Raw genomic sequence first — 17,983 nt, 5'->3', positions numbered from 1 at the left:
AACAGTCACACTTTGAAGCATTTCTGGTTCATACATGGATGAGACCCAAATCTGCACAGGGAGGACTCCTGCAGCAGAAGGATGAGGTCTTCACAGAATACTCTGAGTTGGAAGAAGCCCACAAGGACCATCAAATCCAACTCTTAAGTGAGAGGCCTATATGGGGATCAAACCCACAATGTTGGTGTTATTAGCACCATGCCATAACCAACTGAGCTAAAAATATTTCCACTGCCAGGAACAAGAAAGATATGATGGCTTAAGAGGAGAGACCCAAACAGCCCTTCTCAGCCCCATGCTCCTGTGACCCTCAGCTAAAAGGTCTCAAGAACTGAGCTGCTGAAGTGGTGTGATGGTGGGAGGAGAGAGGTCTTAGTTTGCATCCAATCCACTGGCCAGCCTTTCTCTGAGAGGCTCCTGCTTTACAGACATCAGCCCTGATCTGAACCTCACCAGTGACCAGTGATGGTGACCAGTTTTCTTATCATGTCTGAGCAGCATTTTTCCTTTCCCACTTTCCATCATCTTTACATACATCTATGACAGAGATTTTTGAAACCATAATGTTGAACTGCAAAAACCACAGTCTGCTGGAAAAAGAAATCCCTGCCAGCATAACTGAATTATTCCCCTTTTGGCCAAATGGTTGAGGAAGTGAGAGCTTGCTCTCATTTTGATGACAGACATTCTGCGGATGCCTTGATGAGGACTGGATGACACATAAACCTTGCTCTAGCTCCATTCTGAGATCCCAAGCAAGAAGAAAGCTGCCTCATATGATTGGCGAAGCAAAGACCACATCCAGATTCACTTGTCTTCATGGCAACATCTGCTAGAAAATACATGCAGGGCTGAACCTCAGACCTGAAAAAATATTTTTAAAAGTTTGTGGACAAATGCCATACGTTCCTTAATGGCATTTGTCTGTTAGTAACTCCTGGAATAAAAAAATGTTTTCATTCTCAGCTTCAGCATTTTCTTCCTCCCTTTTGAGTCAACAGGAATTGAACTTATAAGTCAAAATAGCTTTCTGTCTCCAAACAGACTGAGTCAGTACCATGGTTTAAAGAGATAGGGGAATGCTAGTGACTGTTATGAGGCAAGAGATAGAATTTCTGACAAAAACGGGTTGAAGAGTCACAAAACAAAACTTCAAATCTCATCTTCACTTAAAGAAAATGCTACTGCTGTTTGAATCAACTGGGCTGCTTCCACAGCCAATACTGCTGTGACAACCTTTGTCCTTAAAGATGCAAAATGCTTTATCACTTCACAAGCTCTTGCACATCACTATTGCAGGAGTAAAATTAATTAACCACCACCTTGGTGGTTTGTAATATTACAATATTTGTAATATTGTATTATTAGTTCCCCCTTCATTAAAAGATAGCTGTTTTCAAACAAACCTGCCTCCTGACACATGTGTATCTACATTTGAATCTGCTGTGGATGTGGGAAATGCATTTACACACATTGCATTGCAGTGTCATCTGTGTCTGTGCACAGCAGCGCTTGTGACATGTTACAGAAGGGACTTTGCCAACACCCAAAGCATGGCTCTGCAGAGAGAGGTTAATTTTGACACAGATCCAACAGACTGTGGAGTCAGTTGGTGTCTTGCTCATTCCAGTGTGTAAAATGGCCCAGAGGAGCAGTGCCAGAGGCAGCAGCCCATGCTGGGACAATGCTTATGGGATTGGTGTCAGCAGCTCTTGGCAGCCAGCACTGCCGTGCCTGGGGCTGGCCTCACAGAAATGACATTTCCATGGCCTCTGCTCACTGCAGAAAATAGGCTAGTTAGGTCAACCTTAAAAATGAGGTGGAACTTAGTGGTGAAAGCTGTATCTATTGCACAATGAGAATATTCAAAGAAGCAGTTTGGAAATTGGGCTAAAATGATTTATTTTTCTCCACTTTACATATTTTCTTTCATTTAACCACTGGCAAACCTCTCTGGAAAGCCAGTCACCCCTAAAAAATTAAATATTGAAAAAACATCAGAGATCAGCTTCATTTGGAGTCAGAAGAAATAAGGGCAACAAATGTTACACTGAGTGAACTTAGGGCAGTCAATGACAACTAGGATTACTTTGATTCTGTCTCCTTGTGCCTTGCTTGGCTCACTAAGCAAACCAGAAAAACAGCATCAGTCCACCCCAAAAACCCCAGCTGATCTCAGAGATACGAGTGAAAACCAGCCAGAAGACTGAGCCCTCTGACCCCTGCCTGGGCAGCAGTGTGGCAGCAGCCCTGGACCCCTGAGTGAAGAGGCTTTTAGAACAGATCTACAAAGATCCCTTTTTAGCCAAGTGGGAAGGATTCCAGAAGAGCTCCCCATTGCCTTCTGTTCATTACCATACTCCAGAACTGTGTTCTCCTTTCCCCAGAAGTACAGCCCTCTTCTAATCAATCTAATTTTATCAGTAGTGAAAGAATTCACAGCTGGTTTAGATCTAAGGACCTCACGATGATGTGTTTGGAAGTCAGACAACATACTCAGGAAAAGAAAAGAAAAGAAAAAACAAACCAGCAGTGGTGAGAAGAGGCATCCAGACGTCCAGAAGCAGCAGAAATGTTTAGGATGCCTTTTTGATGAACAGACTGCAGCCTGGCAAGGCTTCAAAGAACTGCCCAAGGGCCGTGGCAATCCCTCTGTCTGCATAAATAATGTCACCTTTCGCTGTAAAAAGAAAGCTCAACCATTTCAATATTGTTTAAAACAAAGGTCCACATACTGTTTTAAAAAGAAATTTCCAGGACGGAAATATTTTCCGAGCTCCATGTTGATTACCAAATTGAACTTTGGATGATTGAATATATTAGAAATTTTAAATTTGACATTTTTTCATTATTTATTGTATCTACTTTTCTTGGGTGCCATGAGGTTAGGCAATTAAACAAAATAGTTTATCATGGGATTTCAATCAGTTTTCCTCTCAAGTTCTCATGCATTATTTTGAAGTGCTTAGCTTGTAAACACTGCAGGGTAATATTTATTTGTTTAAAAGTACTTTCATAAAACCCTGGAATGCTTTGTTAACCTTAGATCATTTATGAACAAACAACCATCCTCAGACTATGTCATCTCCCATATATATTATGGTTTAATCCTATACTTAAAAGTGATTTTATAGAAAGTCATATGATCCTTCAAATGCTTCCACTATTTTTTTTTCTTGCTAACCAACACAGAGAGGTCACTTCTCTTCCTTTGCAGCCACTTTTTCATTGAATCCACTTCCCTCTTCCCATTTATTTTTAATCCTAGTGGTTTCATCCACAGGAATACATTTGTTATAGAAACAAACCTCTCCACTGTTGGTAACCAGAAATGGCTCTGAAAGACAGTTGTGGCGGAAGAGTTTCCTGACAGAAAATAGGTACAACTTTAGCAGCAACCACTACTTCACACTGGCTTTGATGTGTCTCAGTTTTGTTTGCTTATTTTATCTTTTCTTCATCTTTATTTATTCCACCAGAGCACTCAGCTGTTGGAGAGAGCAGCAGGGTTATGTCCATGAGGGCTGCCAGCATGGCTGGGCTTTTATCTGTGGGTGCTTTTATCTTGCTCTATGGTCAAGCCTTCGTGAGTTTGTCAGCTTGTGGGTAGATATCTTCTGGGCAGATCCTTTGTGTCCTAACACATCCTTTTCCACTGCTGCTGGCTTCTCTAATGCCAAAAGGTTTTGGGAGCAAAATTATGGATGGATTTGGCAGGCAAAAATGCTCCAATGAAGGTGCTGCTGCTGCTGCTGTGCAAGGACCGAGGCCGAAGGCTGCAGCAGCGTCTGTGCGTGGGTGTTTGGGTGTTGCTGCTGATGTTCTGGTGAAGCAGACACAGCTCTCTGCCTTTCTGTTCCATTGGAAAGATGATTGATTTCCTCCTGAAACTGCTCGAATGCAAAGTGGTGCTTACCTGAGAAAGCCTCACTCATAAACTGTGGGTGGGTAGCAGAGGATGGGAGTATGGCCTGGTTTTTGCCCCGTGGGGAGAAGGCTCTCACAGTTTGGCTTTGTTCTGCACCGAGCAGAGCAGCAGAGCACATGTGGCCTTCATTAGTGACGCTCCTTTGAAATGCCTCCAAGTCCTTGGGTTGTAACTTTAGCACACAAAGGGGTGGGGGAGTGAGGAAGGGAGAAGGGAATGAGGGAAGAATGAGGCTGCTGGAGTTATCCCTCTGAAATCCACACTTGGACACACTTTCTCTTTTTTCCTTCCCCCTCCTTTATTTCTTGTTCTTTCCTCTTTCTCCCCCCACAGGCACAGGATTTTTCTTAACCTTCTGAACTGGGAAAATACATTAATTTGTTTTTAAATCCACTGCTTTTCTGTCAAAGCAAAACCAAGATGAATAATCTCTTCTAAATTATAAGCACTAAATGACAGAGTGAAATAGTTATCATTTCATTGCTCTTTATGCATATGTGCCTGTGTATAGGCTTCTGTGGTCACATGAAGCCTGTGAGTCTCCAACAGGCTGGAGTTTAAAAATGCTTTTGAAGGAGTGGTTAGAGAGCATGCAGGAGAGTGGGGACTGATCTGGGAAGCTGAAATGATGGGTGTTGATCTCTGCTCACAAGGCACCATGTCACAGCGCTGCAGCCTGATCAACTGCCTGCCCTCCAACTGCATGGTGCTTCCTCATGCTTTAAAACTGTACACCTACTCCTTCCCAGGAGCTAATGAAGAAGTAGTTTAGAAACAGCCATACTAATTCTACTTATGTTAATTTTCCATGATTTTGCCCATCTATTAATTACATTTGAATTTCAACCCTCTTAAATTCACATCAACACACACGTGGCTTTCCATATCAGAAATCAGTTAGAAACTGATGAAAATTAAAGAATATTAGCAGAAAAATAACCAACATCAAATTCCAAGTGTCTCTATTAAACTCAGGGCAATTGAGATTCCACCCTGCAGCCTGAGGGAAAGGGGAATATTTCACAGCGCTGAAAAAATGACATCCACATTTCTAGTACTGACAGTCTGCCCAAGTATCCCTTTAACTCCTGAGTGAGTTTGGGAACGTCAGTGTCTTCAACTGGCCAGAGGTAAGGCATGAAACTCTCTCTCTCACACATCCACCCACATTTCCATTTGTGCTCCCTCCCCAGGGAGTCTGAATTTCCCAGGTAATGGCCATTCATGTGAGAAGTACAACAGCTCTATCAAACAGGCTGAAATAAAAAGGTGCTGACATGGGAAAGGCTCAATTGCCTAAGTGCAGGAAGGCAACAGCCCAGGCCTGCATCAGAAACAGCTGCACCTTCGTGGCAGGGCCAGAGGAGACCATCAGATCAGTCTGTAGGAAAAGCTTCTTTCTGAGGTTTTCACCATAACTGTTGAAACAGATATTTCTGCCCAACTGCAAACACGGCTGATGCTCACAGGATGGTGTGCTCAGAGCTGGGGGTAGCAGCTGTAAGCAGAAGGGTTGGTGCCAGGGCTTCTTCACACTCAGCCCCAGAAGGTATTTTGCCTTTTCATCTTTTTCCTTTCCACTGCTGCTGTAACACCCAGTGATATACCAAGGGTCTTGTCGTAGCTGTGTTACCAAAAGCACAGTCCAAACACTGTTTAACAAACGAGGCTTGTACAACAGAATGAGTGCTATACATAGCTACGAGCAGCTACACTTAACTGGAAAATGCTTCTCTCCTTGCCCACATAAGGATTTGCCATTCAGCATCCACGTGAGGCTGTATCATTCAAAAATATCATTCAGCTTAGCATATAGAAGTGCTGGGGCCTGGACCCTTCAGCTAAACTGTGTGGTGTCAAAGGGGATTTTTGGCAAATGCTGCCTTGGTCCAGCTGTATTTGCCCAGGTCTGTGTACAGACCTGGCCTGTCCTCTGGTCTCTCTTGGGCACAGGGCAGAGGGGCTCCAGCATTAAGACAGAACTGAGCAAGAGAATCATCATCATCAACAGGGCATCTTGCTGACTGCAAAACAATCTTGGGGAATGTCAGAAAGTGCCAATGGGGTGCAGGAGTGGATGGTACAGGCTATTTCATTCCTACAATACATTAATCCAGAAACAAGGATAGTTTGTTTGTCTTCATTAAGCACAAGCACTCACAGGCTAGGCATTAGGATGTGGGAGTTGCCCCTCTTATTCCTCTTTCTGTATACGGTAATAAAATGCAGGAAGGTATTACTGTCCCTGTGACCCTGTGACTGTTTTCTACATATTGAAATATGGAAAACCCTGTAACATTCAGGTGGGCAGATAAGTTCCAAAAAAAAACCCACACAAAATTAGAAGAATGGGTGTGGTGTTTTGAAGCATGATTATGACAAATTACATATTTTAGGAAAACAGCCTCAGTCTAATCTCCCAGCATGTTCACAGCCAGGCAGCTCTCCCAGTTCATAACCAAGGAGATCAGGATCAAGCTCAAGACAGTAATTTCTATAACACTTGGTGTTCTAGTAATAACTGCAAAAAGGGAACTTAACCCTTTTGTCTCTATAAGTCTACAGATATATTTTCTGTGTAACTATTGCACTCTACCCATAGCTCTTTCTAAAAGCTTGGGCACACTCTTGTTCCTGTAGCTCTTTAAATACTCATTTGTGTCAGAAAAACAGCTCTGAACAATACAGAGTTCTATTGCTTGCTTCTTATCTCACCTTTCCCAGTCTAATCCTGTTATAATGCTATTGGCTTCAATATTCACAGCCTTGATTAATGCCACTGTAAATAAGATAAAATCAGATATAGCCAATGTTGTTCTATGAGAAGACACAAAATAGTTGAGGACAACCAATTAAAATCTTACATTCAAGTACAGAACTAGAATTTTCTTTAGTCTAAGTGGTCAAAAGGTTGGTTTAGGTAAATGCTAATTACCAATTTGATAAAATGGATTAATATCAATACACACATGAAAGTCAGCAAACAGATTAATACATACTCAATAAGTATGATGCTATCTCATTTCTGACCAGGTCACAAATGCCACAGATACAATTCCATGTTCCTTTTGGAGAAGTCTCCATGGACCATACAGGCATTCCTTGTTCCTTAGTGCCAGGTGAAATGTGCACATAAGACAGTGCTGCACTCCCCCTGCACAGTGAGAGTTTCTGCTGTCCCACTTCCTGATGGACACGTGCTCCTGGAAAAACCCTGTGTGTTTCCCAAGAGCCTCCTGGTGCAAAGACAATCAGCTTTGGTGAGAAAGGGCTTAAAATGTTTAAAATTCAGAGGTTATAAAGTAGTTCAGCATTTCAGTCTCTCCTTGGGACCAAAGCTGCAAACCATTCTTTTGATTTGTGTTCATTCCTGTTGTATGTAAAATAAACCAATCAAAATGGAAAATGTATATTAAAAAAGGCTATAATAGCAAGACCCTAAAAGTTAATAATATATATTTGTTACAAAGGTTCATAAAGAAAATCTGCCATTGCTGTTGCAAACAGCTTTTTTTCCCCTTCTACTTTGGATTATATCTGTAGTGTGCAGAGGAACACTTTAGATTAGCATGCACTGAGTGATGAATCACATTATATTTCAGAAGAGCACATATTTTTTGAGCTATGTCCATGTTCTGTTTGTATCAGAAAATTGATGGTGTAATTTCTTCCCTGTGTTATTTTGAATATTTCTGTTGTGCACAGAGATTAGAAATTGCAGATGCAGGTAAAGTTTTTTTCCCCAAGTTAAATAAACATTTTCCATCAGTTCAACATTTGGTTTCAGGTTTCAAGGTCAAACTTGTTCTTATGTTATCCATATGTTTGCACACTCTTCACAATAGAGGCTTTCTAGAAACAATTTAAATTTCTTTCATAAATGCTCTGATTTAAATTTTTGTAATGTGATCACTGTTTTCACATGTCAAATGGAAAGTACATTATTTTCAGAAAGTAAAGGCTTAGCATATTCTAAAACTTCAGCAACTGATCATGTCTCAAGTGGGAAATCTGAATATTGTTAAGTGATTTACAAAAATTTCTTCTCTCTGTAATGGGGGCGTTCATAGTAGACACAAAAAGTATTACTTTCTTCAGGCATTTCAGAGTCACTGATTTTTACTACACAGTTCATGATATGCCTAACATATATCCAGTGTTTATTAACCTGGAAAAAAATACATTTTTTATTAAGCATTTTGAGGCCCACTTATAGAAAGACTACTACAAAAGAGTCTGGAATTAATAACAATAAGCCACAAGTACCAAGTAATCATTCAGATCTTACCATCCTAGCCATGAACATAGGAATAGCATATCTAATTCATTCATTGTTTTTATATTTCCATTGTACTACCCATGCTGACTTTTCCTCCATGATAAAAAGTCTCAATCTTTGTCTCCTCATTTGGATTGTAAATGTTCTTCTGTTCTCCTCTGCACTTTTCTTCCTTTTCCTCTTCTGCAGAGTCCTTTCTTCTCCAGGACCAAGCAAGGTGTCACAGCTGTAGCCACTGCTAAGTCCAAACCCCTACAATATTGTCCCATCATGATTTCAGCTCCCCAAAATAGCTGCACTGAATTTGTACAGCTTCAAAGGCCTAGCTTTTTCACCTGCCACACTGCATGGCAAACTGGAGCAAGCCTCTAGAGAAGTAAATATCAATGTACAAAGACATGATTGAAGGTGTGAAAGACTGGGAACACGAGGGCAACTCTCCTCCTCCTCTCTGCATCTCTGAGGGAGATGCCAGATGAACACACACATAGCAAAGCCCTTATAGCTGCTCCCATAGCTGCTTCCCAGGTAAACCACCAAATGTACAGAACAACACATTGTGGGAGATGATGCTGAAGGTGAGGAGAGAAGATTTGCAATGGTCTTGGCCTTGGTTCTCACTGACACTAAAGGGACCTTTCATACCCCAAGTCTGAGCCTTGGAGAGGGTCAGCAGAATGCCAAGGTTTTGCATGCATGGCAGAGCTGAAAGGGAATACAGATATTGTGAGAGGGAGCAAACATGAATGTGATGAGGCACTGCACTGTTTGCCTTTACAATGGACTGTCAACAGTGAGTATTCATACTCAGACACTAACAGGCTGTTTTCTAATACTGCTCAGAAATCACCCTTCAATTTTCCTGCTTCAAATTTCCTTTAAATGTAGAAAAGAATAGATGTCTCCTGGCTGTAAGTTTGTTAACCCTAACATTGCCAACCTCTAGCTCTCCAAGGGCAGTTGAAGATATAAGCCCTGCAGGACTGACTGGAGCATGAGAACTTAAGGACCCCATATCTATGATAAAAATCTACTTTATCAGATGCTTATATTGCTTGATTTTATTATTGAAGGCAGCAAGAGTAAAAGAGCACAAGACCTTCTCTCTCCTTGCTTTACCAAGGGTCTTTCATAGTCAGTGCTCTGTCCAAAAGCTCCCTGCATCTTCCCAGCTCCCTGGCATGATCTAGGTGATAGTGCCAGGCCATTTTTTCTATGCTTAGTGGTGCTGCCTTCTCTTTCTAGCACTAGCCTTCTCTTTCTAGTCTGCTGCTTCATCTTCTTTCATTCTTTCCCATTTATTTATGAATCACCATTAATCAACAGCATATCCTGCAGAGGTGTCATTGCTTTGGACTGCGTTCTGGTGCTGGGGCAGAGAGAACACTGGGTTCTACTGCCTTGTTCCACAATGACTTTATAAACTTTCCTTTGCACCATCCTAAAGGACAAGGGCTGCACCTGTCCACTTGCATTTTTCCCTGAGGTTCAGTGTAAATCAGCAACATCTTCCTGGGTTTTGACATCCCTGGATAAGCAAATGGAATGTCAGGCTGCTTTCCTATGCTACCTCTACTGCAAACAGTGTTTATTCTGTTAACAAGCTGCAAAGTGCAAGACTAGGTTGTCATAATTGGAACCTCAAAAAGTAGAGGAACTCTGGCATTTTGGCCTTTTCAAGATGCTGTCATAGGCTGGTTGTTCTGGACTACTTTTTGCCTCTCTTCTAATTAGCCTTCTGTGCTGTGCTGCAAAGCAACAAATGAGACATTGCTTCATTGCTGGTCACATTTTACTTGACTGGGTATTGCCATTTGGCATCATAAAAAAGAAATACAAAAATCCTAGAATCTACATTGGATATGTTCATTATATTTAATGATAAATTTTACTTTGGATGTCCTAGAAACTCCAATTTTATAACAACAACTGCACATAAAGATCCTTCCCCTCTGTAGGCAATAGTAATTTTTATTTACAGAGTGTACCTTGGAGGAAAATATTTCCTTCTTTTCCATTTTTCTCTCTCTTTCATTAAAGACCACTGAAGACAAAAAGGCTAAAATGTTTAAAAGAGACATGTGTCAGTCTTCTTTTAACAAACAGTGAAGGTTCCTTTGTGGTAAAACAATTTCAATTATGCAGTAATTATGCAAGCTTCAATAAATTCTCAGTTCTCCTAAGTAATGGTGCAACTTTACAGGCAGTGATTTCTGATCCCTGAGAATTGTATTTGGACAAGTAACTCAAAATAAAAGGTCTCACAAGTAGATGGCTGGTTCTGCATCAGTATTTCCAGAGCCCAGATATATTCCTTTCCCTGAAAATCTATCAAACGTCATGGCAGAAACGCTTATGTGAGTATCAAACTGCAAACAAATGCTCTTAATAGAGAGGCAGAACACAATTCTACATTTGGAATTGATAGCATGCACACAAGAAACATGATTCCAGATGTAAAGGCTATGCTGTGAGAGGAAGGGAAGTGCAGCATGAATGTCCACACCCTGTCAAATCAGCTCCAAACTGGACTGCATGGTGGCAACAGAGTACTTGAAATATTTGTACTAAAGATGAAGAAATTTCAGGGGGGGGGGGGGAAAGAAAAAATATGCAATCATGAATAAAGAGATTTAACATAAATAAAGGTTAATTTAGTGATGTGAAGGTTTTCAGAGCAGCTGAATAAAAACTGTGATTCTAAAATGCTCTCCTTCACATTTTAGTTAGATAAGGTTTAATACCAAACAGAAATGAAAGACAATTATTCACTATAACTTCCAGGGAGGTAATATAGAATATGTTCAGATTTAGCCCAAAGTACAGAGTATGTATCTTGTCAAAGGCTCAGTGTTTGGGCTAAAGATGCTTCAGAGCAAGAGGCTCAGCACAAATTTGTAAGTGCTGAAAACTTCCAAGCATTTTCAATGTGATTCTGAGCCCTGGCAGCCCAAGTGTGTGACAATCAGCAGCTGTGGCTATTTTGTGAGTGCTTTTATGACAACACCTTGCCATATGAGAACTGAAATTGAAACTTTCTGTTTTAAAGGCCCTTTCAACCTGAGTGATGAAACCCCATAAGAAAAAAAAAACAAGCTGGTACAGAAAATCTGAGTTCTTAAGACTTGTAGGGTGTTTATTCAGCATTCTGGGATGTTTTCACAATGAAAAATCAGTTGTCCTGATGCAATTCATAAAAGAAAAGTAGCCAAGAAATTTCCAACTCCAAAACACACCCTGGCTATAGTTCATCCATTCTTTCACCCAACAGTTAGAGGCAACAGTGATCCTGCATACAGAACAGCCTAAAACTGGCAGCAATAGCTGGAACATGTAAGAGGAGGGGCTGCCAGAGTCACCCATGGTGCCAGCAACCTCACAGAAAATGTGCCTGTGCCAGAGGCGTCCTGCTGGGCTACACCTGTGGCACTGGTACAGCAAAACTCTGCTCCCAGAGGTGCCAGAGCACATCACCTGTGGCCAGTGAATGGAAGAAGACAGAGCAAATTGTAGACAAACCAAAACAAGTGGGAAAAAGCTGAAATGTATTTTGTATGCCATCATAACCAATAACAAATGAATGGACAGCACAGACTTCATGTCTATAAGAGACTAAGGTCCTTGCCGACCCTGAGAGTAAAGCATAATATACAAACTCATAAAAGGTTTATATAATGTGGCAAAAGTCAAAAACAGTAGCCATGTCGATTCCTATATTTGGAAGCAGCTCACAAGAAATCAATATAACAAGTCTGTTCAGGCAAGGAACAGTCCTCCCCCCTTGTTTTCCACTTTCAGGGAAACCTGTGGTGGTCTGGTACATACAGAGCATCCTAATCCTTCTCTGCAAAACCAGTACATTATCTTAGCTGTGCAGTGTATCTAATCACTCAGTAAATGCACCCTCCCACCAAATTACCTCTCTTCTTCCTCTCCCACACTTGCAGCCACATGGTCCCACCATGTCTTCACAACAGCTTTGGGGCTCACTGGATCTTCCATAACCCAGTCCAATTAATTTGCACAGTAAAAACTTGCTCAGACAGGTTATGTTGGAAGGAAAGAGGGAACTGATGAGCTAACTCAAATCACAGGGAGTTGGGATAGATTCAAGTTAGGGGAAGTGACAGAATCATTAGGATGAGAGAAGAATTTGCCATTTTTGACAATGGGAGCTAAAGTTCAGTTCACTCTCTCTCCTGAAATAATCAGATAACCCACATAAAGTAATTGAGTAACACTCAACTCTAAAACTCAACCACTGCCTCCACTTTGAGCCAAGGGGCTGACTTATTTTGGGTTTCTGCTCCATATCAAAAGCATTCAACTCTGAAGATAAATTGGAATTTACCTGACTACAAGACCAGCTTTCAATAGTAAGTGGCTTCCTCATCAGGTTACAAAAGCAGGCTTACATTTTCTTATGTAATCTTTGATTCCTGCACACTTTTATTCTTGATTACACAGTGCCCAATAGGCTTCCTCTTGCCCAGGTGGCATTAAGTCTCAGCTGGAAACCTCAGAGTCAATTGTCTTCTAAGTGGAAGACAGTGACCTAGACAGTAAGGTCTCTTAATTCCCATGGAGTTCCATGGTATTCCCATGCCACCCCTTGAGTGTTTGGAGTCACCTGGTCTGCAGCTTGGAGGCAGCCATCCATCCAAGGCCTTCAGGTGTCCCTATGCTTGCCTTTAGCCAAAGCTGGCACTGCATTGATTCATTCCATCAGATCCCAGCCCCAATGTTTCTGCATAGAGGTGCCCTGCAAGATGCCTGTGCCCTTTTAATTAATCAATCAACATTATCACAAAGAATTCAGGAGGTTTTGAGCCTTGAGAAAAAAATTACTTCTTTTTGACAGATAGGTAAAACCGTGTCTTTGTGTTTTGCTGGAATGTCCCTGCCTGTTGAAACAACACCCACTAAAGATAAGCTGAAGAGATCTGCTGTTAACAGAGACCTTTCTGTTCATCAGCACAGGCTAGAGGGGCTGCTTTTGACACCACTTCCCACGGACAATCTATGCAACTGCAAAACCTTCAAGGCACTTTGTGGCTCAGGTTGAGTAAATCCAAAAAACCAGCTCAAATTCTCTGGTGAGAGCTGCAGCTAACATCAGGGCTTAAGCAGAAAGGAATTCTGTAGCAGAGGGTAACTCTGCAGGGGAGAGCTCTCCTGGAGATAACGCACAAACCATGGAATGAACTTCCTCAGGAACTTAACAACTGACCACAGCAAACCACACTTTTTTCTTTTTTTTTTTTTTTTTTTTGACCTTGTTCTCGCTAAGGTAAACACGTATCACCATTGAAAACAGGAAAAGAAAAACCACTGTAAAAGCCTAACTACCTTATTAAGCCAAATCACCATACTGAAACATAACACCTCCCCTGATGGAGAATGGCCCCCATGACCAATTTCTATCACCAAACGCCCAATTGCAAATACTCTGATATGACAGAAATGAAGGAGAAGCAAGAAAAAGCTTCATGCAATATCTCTGCATTGCAACATACCTGCAGTGCCAGATGTGAATTTCCATACATGTGAGATTCTCATACACTACAAGTAAGTTTTAAGTCCCACAGTGATCACAAGGCTAAACTGGCTAACCTGGCTAACCCCTTTGCCTTAAAAAGGGGTGCTTTGAAATGGTCATTTTCTGTACACAAGTGGAATGACCAGTGTTCTTCCCTAGTGCACTCTGGAGTAAGTATAAACCCTTTCTCAGGATTTCCAGTACTGACAGTGCAGAATGTTACGCCTAAGAGGAAAAACCTTATGTTTTACCAAGTTCTACTTAAAACACTAAAATAAAAGTAGTCTGCTTTGTTTGCTTAAGGATGATGAGGCAATCTCTCCTTTGAAAGCAAAAAAGGGGGTTTTGTTTGAAAAAAAATAAATTGCCACACTGATAGAGGAATGACATTGTGAGAAGACTGGGAATTAGCATGTGAACTCCTACTCCTTGGAAGTTTTGTGTTAGATTGGGCAAAAGCATGTATAAAAGAAATGTCCTTCTTAATTTGTTTGAAAATTAGGAGTTTCTACCTTTTAGGTTTTCCTTTTCTTGCCATTTTGGGGTTTTGATTTTTTTATCTGCTGCAGCTGCATACAAGAGTTTCTTGCTTTCTATTGACAGAGGCTGACTTTTACTAATGGATTTGTATTGCCATACTCTGTCAACACACCAGTATTACTCAGTGTTTAAAGAAATGGACTGAGACTTGGAGCCACATTTAGGGACATTTTAATTCAAACCTCCAACTGCTTTTAAGAAACCATATCTAAAAGCTCCCTTCCAAGACATTGGAATGTGAAGTATGTGGGAATTGTTATCTTATTGGCCTTATGTCTGCCAGTGATTGTGAAACAACTTCACTATTCTGGGAAAAAACAACCACCATTCTGGGCAAAGAGAGATTCAAGTAAGCCTGCTAAAAGCTTTAGGAAATACAAATATACAGAATCTGGAGAAAATCTATCATGCTCCATCATGTGAAGGAAGGATTGGTGTGAAAAGATTGCCATTTTTAATCATGTCATATAAAAACATTGAAATTGAAAAAAAAATCCCTTAGATCTAGCAGAGCTTGTTGGACCTAATTCACCTTTAGCTCATTTGTTCTCAATATGGTCTGTCTTCCCTGGAGATAACAGACCATTTCCATTGTAGTGTGTCACACAGCCAGGTGCAAGAGAAGAATCATCTGCTGAGCCATGGTGGCCAGATTTGCCCGGCACTGCAGCCCCTGGAGGCAAAGCAGGGTGGTGTCTGCCCAGTGGGAGCTGTGTGCAGTGCTGGCTCCAGATGCTCAGCACACATGGAAGCTCTCATCCATTCCGTGGGCCTTCCCAAGGAAATGAGTGAAGTCCTGCACACACCTAAAACTAAAATTAAATTCTGTCTCCTTGTCTGCTCTTTATTTCAGACACTTCTAGGTAGTCCCAGAGGAGGGCATGGCAGGTACATCCACCTCATCATGCAGTGCTTGTGTAGAGACACAGGTGCAGGGTGAGGGTTGAGGATTACCGTGCTTCTCTCTGGGAACTCACAGCATCTTTAATCAAAGAAGAGGTAGATTTCCCTGGCAGACACTCAAGCAAATACTTTTGTACAAGTATTTCCTTTTCAAACCCGGTGTAAAGGAAGAAACAGTGCATTTTTTTCTCAGGGAGATAACATAGGTCTTAAATGAAACAAGCTTGTCTCTGGCATAATTTTAAGGTACTCTTAGTATTTACACAATCAAGTAAAAATGATGTTATGCTGTGGAGTTATTTCCATTTCAGTAGCCTGATCTTTCCATGGTGTTAGGACACTGTTTGGGAAGTTTCCAAAGTTTGCCTTGACAATCAAGTTAAGCTCCCTATCAGCTACACAGAGTCAATACACAATGCATTGCATACATGCTGGTTGCTGGCCAGCTGACATTTTAAATGAGTAGTTCAGGGAAAAGCAATTTTTGGTGAGGGCTGACCACAGCTGGCTTGACATTAGACTAAATTTTCAGGACTTAGCATTGCCAAGTCCCTGGAGACTTAAAGACTCACTTAACATTATTTTAAACTTTGACTGACTCAACAGCTTCAGTAAACAAAGAGGGTGTGAGGGATCCTAGCACATCAAATCCCTGCATATGTGACTCTGTGTATTTCATTTGCTTATTGAATGCATATATTTTACACTGTATCTGTCTTTTACAGAATGATTTGAGTGTCATTCTTGTCACAAAATAAGTGTGGTAGTTCAACTGCTTCCTTGAACATATGTGACTACCACATAATGTAAATATTACCAAATGTTGCCTCTTGGCCTTTGGAAGACCATAAGGAATATAAATCTGCAGGGAATAATGCAGTCATGCAATGTAACTAAGCTTGTAGTACACTGAAAACAGTCTGAAGTTGTCAGAGAATAGTAATTGAGAAATCAGAAGGTAGGCTGTTCTAATCAGTTTTTTTGCATATGAATATTTCACTCCCAAATACAACAAAGCAAATACCAGTAAATTTTCAGTAATTTACAATATGTCTCTGCAGAAAATAGTAATTAAACACAGTTATAGACCACTGCTTTCTGGTAGGTATTCTGGAAATAATTCCAGCTTCATCTTAATTTCATGTCATTTTTTTAATGGAAAAGTGCTATTTAAAACTATTTGACTGGAATATATCAAACAAAGTACAGTGTTGATAAAGACATAACATTGTTATAACTTTAAAATAGTATTCCTTCATTATACAAAACCTTCTGTAAGTCATAAAATACTGGAAGAAAATCAGAACTCTATTTCTTATAGAAATAAACTGTTCATAAACAGTTCAGTACAGCTCTGGGTGCATCATGTTCTAATTGCCTCTGGTGAGCAATAATATTTAAAAGACTTCCAAATAAAAAGACTTTATTCTCCCACATAGTTTATATCTTCAAATGTTAACTGATCCTTTTAAACTGTTAAAAGGTGATTTTTGAGAAATTGTTGTCCTTATCTACAGACTGAGAAACAGACATATCTTCCAGTTAATCAACAACCAAGCTGTGACAAGAACTCCCAAATTCTAAGCTCAGAACTTGGCAGATGCCTTCTGTCCAAAAGGACAGGACAGAAAACAAATCTGAAGAACATATCTGAAAATATATTTCAAATAGATTCAGGAAAAGATAAACATGACTAAGAAAGTAATTACAACTAAAGCATGTCAATAGTTTATCCTTATAATTAAAGTGAGGCTTATGAGGCTTTCCCAACTCTGCATCATAAGAATTCACAAAAATCAGTATATTGTCATTTAGTTAATGATGCAGAGAGCCTTAGTTATGACTTTTCCCACCTTTGAAGCTTGCCACCTGAGATTTTGATAGTCCTACTCCAAAATCTTCTAGTATAAAATGAATAAAGAAGTAAAATGGATTGATTCAGGAAGTTACTGGTGCAAAGGAACTGTCAAGATTTTAAAAATATGCAGTAATTTGCATTCATTAGAATAGCCATGAAAATTTCACAGAAGAATAAAAGTTGAATCAATTCTCACATGTGTGGCCAGACATGTCAACAGCAGCTAGGTGAAGAAGAGCTCCTTCATCCCATTCTTCCTCCAGTAGGACAGCTCACTCCAGGAGGAAGCTGAGTGATCATTGATGAACATTCTGCTTCCTCTCAAAGACACCATGGCAGTGCAGTCTCAGGTATGGTAATAGAGCAGCTAGAATAATTGGAATTTTTGAACCTCTCTTACTGTAGGTCGTGTCCTTGTGCAGAGCTGTTATGGTGCACGCTGCAATTCCTCAGTGCAAAAGTTTTTCTGACTTTTTCAGTAGCTTCCTTGAGAAAGCAATATTGGGAACACAACAAAGAGGCTTTTCAGTTCTTGCAGGCTTGGTTTAGCAGTGAAAAATAAGGAGGAGAACCAAGACACGGTGTCAAAGTACAATGTTCTCTGCTCAGTCTATTTTTAAAATTAGGCACAGAGAGGGTTTAATGTTTAATAGTGCTTTTAATATCTGAAGATTTTTATGTTAGGATTTTGATTTAGCAGAGGGATACAACAATGTGAATGAATCAGAATACAGTAATTGCAACACACAACTGGAACACAATGCACATATCATTACCATTTCCTGTCTCCCTGTGGATTCTTTCATCATGTTTGGCATCCTCAGTCACAGGGAAGGAATGCACAGGTTGAAGGCAGTTCAAGCATGTTGCTCTCTTTGAAGTTCATCTTATTGATCATTCAGTTTCCATACTCTGTGCTGAGCCATGTGTACCCTT

General features: G+C 40.5%; 1 long non-coding RNA gene across 1 annotated transcript in view; it reads right to left on the bottom strand.

Moving 5' to 3' along the window:
• LOC134415079 (uncharacterized) overlaps positions 1-17,592 on the bottom strand; it is a 30,062-nt gene extending 12,470 nt beyond the window's left edge. Inside the window, exon 1 of the long non-coding RNA XR_010026920.1 lies at positions 17,244-17,592. This is a non-coding gene — a long non-coding RNA (uncharacterized LOC134415079). The remainder of the gene's footprint in view (positions 1-17,243) is intronic.
• Between the last annotated feature and the right edge of the window lie 391 nt (positions 17,593-17,983).

This window comes from Melospiza melodia, chromosome 2 (genome assembly GCF_035770615.1).
Source record: "Melospiza melodia melodia isolate bMelMel2 chromosome 2, bMelMel2.pri, whole genome shotgun sequence".
Classification (NCBI taxonomy): Eukaryota; Metazoa; Chordata; class Aves; order Passeriformes; family Passerellidae; genus Melospiza; species Melospiza melodia.
The sequence above is the reverse complement of the archived record's forward strand: the minus strand, read 5'-3'. Positions and strand labels throughout refer to the sequence as shown.